Here is a 5,354-nt window from a genome sequence, read left to right as displayed (position 1 = left end):
CTGTGAGTTGGCTTCTTCTTCAGAAAGCGGACAAGAAACATTGAACCCTGAGATGGAAATAGTTACACCATCACAGAAGCTTTTATATAGTGCATGGACTTTTAGGGAGGTCTCCATTCCATCTATAAAATATGTTTTCCTTCCACTTAACAAGAGGCTCTTATTCATTATTTCCAAAAGGATGGTGGTGATCGGTGACTTTGGGATTGGGTACCTGGTTCATCTTGCAGCCGTGAGGCACTACGGCCATTTTTTCCCTCTAAGGTTTCTTCAGGAAAACATGGAAAGGATTTGGCGAGGGAGTCCCTCCCCTTCTCAGGCAAAGATCAATACAAAGTTTCTAGAGCAGAGGCGCTGAGCACCCTCACAGTGGCCATTCCAAGCAGAGGGATCTTCCTTTCAAAGGAATAAACCCCTCCCCCCAGTTTTGACGGTCCCCCACTGATTGTCCCCACAGAACCTCCACCCCCGCCCCCAAATCTCTTGAGCGGGTTTAAAACTTCCTTTAAAAATAGTAAGTTGACAATCACATGGATATTCATCTATGCGTTTTAGAAATAAGAAAGGAAGGCAGCTTGTCTGAAGCACAAGGCAGGTGGGATGTGACTACTGACAAATGCTTCATGAGCTAGTATGCTAATCTGTCATCTAGGAAGCAGGAGGAATGTGGGATTGCCCCACAACTGAGAGGTGCACTGTGAGGACAGATGCAAAGAGAGACCTCACCCCAAGTGTCCGCCTGTCTGCTCCCTTTAGAACTTCCTTGGTTCCTTTGAATACCCCAGTTAGAACATCTTGTTGCCCCTTTCCCTTGAGATTTCCTTTTCCTTTTGTATTCCTCCCAGTCCATTTTCATTCCCTCATGAATTTTGTGGGATAACCAAATGTATTCTTGCCGAGATGGTATACTTCAAGGTTAGGTTATGCTTTCTGATGAACCTGTGGTGGTCTGTTTTTAATGCTGAAATCAGAAGATCCCCCGTTATGTTCCACCTTCCTTAGTAAACATGCCTTCCCCTGCCTTCCATGGACTATCTAAACAAGGAAGAAATTTAAAACGGGGGGTCTTGGCTTTCCTCTAGAGCAAGAGATTTGAATTATAGGTCCCGTAAATGGTGAGCACTTCAGCAGATTCCCCCACCACACCTTCCTGTTCTCATAACAGATCCCTGTGAATTGCAAAAAAGATCTTGCTGGGAGTTGGTGGTGGGGGAAGACACTTGTAGACAAAAATAGGGATGTAGCAAAATAGGGATGCATTGAGAAGGTGACATTAGGTAAAATCAATCCTCCTCCTTTATTTTCCACCAGCAAGAACTGTTTCCTACCAACACATGCTCACCATCCACAGGATTCAACCCTTTGTCATGAGGAACCTGCTTTATTTTATTTAAAAATTGTTTCTATCAAATAATACATAAGAAGAAGAAGAGGAGGAGATTTAACCACTACACCAAACTGGCTCATGTAAGAAGATGCAGAAATGCCAGTTCTTGAATGAACACTTACTGTCAGAGTTCTCTTAGCCCCACCTACCTCACAGGGTGTCTGTTGTGGGGAGGGGAAGGGAAAGGAGTTTGTAAGCCACACTGAGACTCCGAGTGAAGGGTGGGGTATAAATCCAATCTCCTCCTCCTTGCTATTTTTATTAAATGCACAATCTGCTGCCCAGTGATATACGTATCTAAATTCACATAAATGCTGGAAACAGAAGGTTTCCCTTAAAAGCTCAACCAAAACATCCACGTTCTCTGCAATGGTGTCTACTCAGCTCAGTGGCAGGCTGACCTGCTGCCCTGTTTTGCAGTGTCATATTTGTGAGCCTGTAGCTGTTGCACATTTAATAATCTCATATCCACTTCCTCACATTGTGCTGCAAAAGGATCAGATTATCCATGGCTGGGTGTGGATTTGTGCCTGCGCTGCAATAGATATTCCTGGTGGTGGGAGGAGCGCCGTCAAGTTGCAGCTGACTTATGGTAACCCTTTTGGGGTTTTCGTGGCAAGAGACATTCGGAGGTGGTTCGCAATGGGCTGTTTCTGTGTAGCCAGCCTGGGCTTCCTTGGTGGTCTCCCAGCCAAGTACTAACCGGGGCTGACCCCGCTTAGCTTCTGAGATCTGAGGAGATGAGGCTCAGCTGGGCCGTCCAGGTCAGGACATGAGGTGTAATAAACGTCAGAACTGCATGTTATCCTGACAATTAAAGGCCCCAGTCACACGAGCGGGAAAATCCGCACTGGAAGGGAGGCATTTTAGAGGCGGAGCTAAAAGAAGCGCAATCTTACGGTCCCCTGCGCCTCTGTCCTCAGGCCCTTGGCAGCCGATCACACCAGGGAGGCAACAGCATTGTCCCAGCGAGGCAACACGGCAGTACTGCGTTACTGCACATGCATGGGTCGCGGACAGCTGCTGGATGCCACGGGCTACCGCCGCGTCTCCGATCAGACGTCCGCCCATGCCGCGGATTTACCGGAAGCTACTACCTTTTCCCCAGTGCCTTTTAAATCCGCTTCTTTAGGTCGACAGTACGGGTTGGAGACGGGTGCGCTACGCTTCCCAGATGATGTGGTATGATCGCGCCCGTTTGATGCACCCTCAATCCATCCCTTTCGTGGGGCAAATGTTCCGTGTGACCAGGACCAAAGGTTCCCAAACTCATATTTTTCAGGGGAATGCAGATGTGGAGCTGGAAGGGGAGTTTGTGGTGAGAAATTGGGGGCAGAAAGGAAAGCAGCATCACCCCTCACACTGATCCATCCCTGGGTATGTGCCTTTCTGCAGATGTTTTATTCACCCCTCTGCTCACCCTAGCCAAAAAACTCGTTTTGGAGTGCAAGAGGGAAAAATATTTTTAAATGGGCAGGTGGTGGGGAGGATTGATTCCCCCCTCCGGCTTCCTCCCTTTCTCCCCGCATTTGCCTTGCGAGGCAAGTTTGGGGAATCCCGCCTTGGCCTCCTAACATAGCTTTGCTAATCTTCAGCAATTACATCGCACTTCTGATTATTTCACATTATCTCAGCAGTCCTTAAAATAACCTTATTAGGAATGCCAGTGCCTCCGCAGAGGCTCGTCTGAGATCATCTAGTGAATTTCTGTCAAAGGCAGAATTTGAACTGGGGATTTCTTGATTCATGGTTGAATTTCTTGCTTTACTCGCTATCGTCCAGAACACGATACTCTGTGGACTATGGCATGCTTTTCCATCCGCGTTGCTATAGGAATGTGCAGTCCCAACAATCAGTCTCATGACATGCTCCTATTGTTGCATGATGCAACGCTCTCTGGATCAGATTAAAATTCTAGGCGGGGGCAGGAAGTGAACGAGGAATTCTCAGTTCCTATGACTGCTCATGTCTCCACAGAGAGATCTGCTTTGAAGGGTGATGTACTGAGACCACTTACCCTTCAATAACAGCTGCAGCTCTTGTAAGGTGCAGGCTTGAGAAAGAGCACTGCAGCAGCACAGGTAGCCATACTGGGCCTGTGCGGTGAAGGCATGCCTGGCCAATGGCTTATCACATCTCATAGTAGGGATGCCAGGTCTTACCTTCATCCCAGCAGGGGGCTTCAGGCTGGCTCCGGGACTCTTCTGGCACATGCACAGAAATCTCCAGACAACACTGGGCATGTTGTTTGGGGGGCGCTCTAGTATCCGGGTAAAAACTCTATGATCACCATAGAGTTTTTACCTGAATACTAGAGCACCCCTGAACAACGTGCCCAGTGCGATGACATCACCTCTGGGTGACATCATCACGCCAAGCACGTCAGGCACACTGGGACTCTTTGGGGGCGGGGATCCCCCGCTAGCTGGCAGCAGAAACCGTGAAAACCATGGAAACCCCCACACCCCAAAACCGTGGAAACCCCTGCAGCCATGGGGGGGGGGTTTTGGCAACCCTATCTCATAGGGTTGCCAGGTCCCCCTGGACACCAGTAGGGGGTGGAGGGGTAGGGTTGCCAGCTCCAGGGTGGGAAACTCCTGGAGATTTTAGGGTGGAACCTGGGGAGGACAGGGACTTCAGTGGGGTACAGTGGCACCATTGAATCCTCCGCTGATTGTGCTGTAATTCCAGGGGAACCCCAGGTCCCAACTGGAGGTTGGATTGTTGGTCTATCCCAACAGTCCCCATTGTGGTGACCATGGCACCATTGAATCCTCCGCTGGGTTTCCCTGGCACCCATTTGCTTCTTCAACAAAGCACCTGTCTCCTAAAGCAAAGAGCCAGTCCTGGTTTTCCTGCACCTCATTGAAGCAGTAGGTGCTCCAGAAGAGCTGTCATGTCTGTGTCAGCATGGAGCACCCATTCTAAAGCATCTGCCCCCATCGTAGAAGTATGTTTGGTTGCAGCCTCCCAACATTTTGTGATTGGCCCAGTTTCCTCCGGCAGCCATTTTGTGGTGGTGCCCACTACGCATTCTTAACATTCCCAAAGTGCTGACAGGCTCAACAAGTAGGGGGACCTTTTGGTCTCTCCATACTCAGTATTCTGTACTGTGACTGACAGCAGCTCTCCGGGGTCTCAGAGGCAGAGACAGGCCTTTCCCTTGATCTGAAGATGCCCAGGTGCTGAATCTGGGACTTTCTGTGTGCAAAGCCGACCCTTTATCTCTGAGTCGGGGAACATCCCCTTCAGCAGCTGCACACACCTCTGCTCTGCTGCCCCACTGCCTCCTGCAGCTGACCACTATGGGGCCACCCCTCTGGTCCAGCTCAGCAATCCCAGTCTTTTCCTACAGGCCTTATTCCCTTTTGAGCTCCTGCTGGCTCAGTAGGGTTGTGGCTATCTTGACGGCTCCCAGAAAGGTTAATGAAATGGATTTAGCTGCTGAAATAAATATTCAAAGTGCGCCTTGTTTTTTGTTTATAAATCCCCGGAGGGATATTTTTTTATTTTGCAAATACTACAAAAACTACAAAGAAATATTACGGAAGGGACTACAACTAAGGATAAAGGAAAGCAAACCACACTAAACTAAAACCCCAAGAGGAGGAGATCTTTTCCCTGTTAGTAAAAATGTTAGTACAATTAGTTTTAGTATCACAATATACTTGTAGAGTTCTTGCTTATAACAATTCGCTATTTATATGTTATTTTGTTAGTTGTTATGAGAGAAGTCTCTGATCATCTTCTTATTCTTCGCTTCAAAAGGCCATTTTCCAAGTCCTTCTGCCTTTAGTTCGGCTTTCTGTCTCTAAAATCGTATACCACTCTGGCTGGTCCTTCACCCTTTTCTGCCGCAGAATCCTCTTCCATTCCCGAGGTAGCAGAGTCACTAGACTTCGTTTCTTCCTCTTTGGACTCTTCCTCTGTCCCCCGCTGACGTCTCAAAAATTCTTTAGCTTTAAAA

This window comes from Gekko japonicus, unplaced genomic scaffold, assembly GCF_001447785.1.
Source record: "Gekko japonicus isolate JY-2015 unplaced genomic scaffold, Gekko_japonicus_V1.1 scaffold1229, whole genome shotgun sequence".
In the NCBI taxonomy this organism is placed as follows: Eukaryota; Metazoa; Chordata; class Lepidosauria; order Squamata; family Gekkonidae; genus Gekko; species Gekko japonicus.
This window is presented reverse-complemented; position numbering follows the sequence as displayed.